The following is a 1132-nucleotide window of genomic DNA, read 5'->3' as shown; positions in this document are numbered from 1 at the left end:
TTATTTTTCTATACTTACTGTGGTTGTTATCTTGTTTTGTTTTTAGCCCTGAGGAAGGCTAGAAACTCTAGCCGAAACGTCGGCACATTAAAATAAGTTAATCATACTTATTTGTGTTTCATTGACCGCACCCCCAACCATCTTCTCCTCATTTAAAGTAGAGTAACTTTTCTAAAACATGAGCCCTAATAGAGCTATTTATGTTCAATAGTTCTTGAGATATTGCTTTTTAAATTACAATATTTCATAAAAAATTGGACTAGTGCATTCATTTTGCATCTATCAAAAAACCATTCGAAGTACAGTTGTCTATTAGGACTCGAATTAATGCTAGTTTAATGAGCTGTAAAGTAGTTTATGATGTTTATCTTCATAGGAGTTGTAGTTTTCATGATCTTCGCCAAATAAATTCCCAAAATGTAGATTTCCAGTTGTTAGGACGAAAATTTTAATTTATGAAAAAATATACCCCAGGAACCATGAGGCGTAGAGATGCCTGCCAGCACTCAAATTGAAGCTAGTTAAATGTACTATAAAGTAGTTTATAACTTTTATCTTCGTAGGAGTGATATTTTTTATGGTATTTTCGAAGATAAAATCACAAAATTTAAATTTCTACTTGTTCGGACAAACATTTTAATTGATGAAAAACTATATCTCACGAACCATAAGAAATACAGATGTCTGTCAGCATTCAAATAAAAGCTAGTTAAATCTGTGTTAAAGTAGTTCATGACGTTTTATCTTCGTAGGAGAAGTAGATTTTATATCTTCAACTACAACTAACCCTACAAACATACATGTCATAAATTACTTTATAGAAAGTTAAATTACCTTTATTTTGAGTTCTGGCAGGCATATTTACGTCTTATTTTTGCTGAGATATATTTTTCAAGGATAAATTTTTTTATTAAAACAACTAGAAATTTAAATATTGTGAATATATTTTGTTAAATATCATAAAACCTACTACTCCCACTGACCCCAAATTTATCCGAAACTCTCGCAAATGAGGAAGCTAAAATTACAGGAGTATTTGAATTTTTAAAAGCACATCGCCTTCTTTATAAATTATAACTCCTCTTCAATTTTAATGTTTTTTATTTATTTTATTTTATTTTTTTTATTTTAT

Source organism: Halyomorpha halys, unplaced genomic scaffold, assembly GCF_000696795.3.
Source record: "Halyomorpha halys isolate HHAL.00 unplaced genomic scaffold, Hhal_1.1 Scaffold777.1, whole genome shotgun sequence".
Classification (NCBI taxonomy): domain Eukaryota; kingdom Metazoa; phylum Arthropoda; class Insecta; order Hemiptera; family Pentatomidae; genus Halyomorpha; species Halyomorpha halys.
This window is presented reverse-complemented; position numbering follows the sequence as displayed.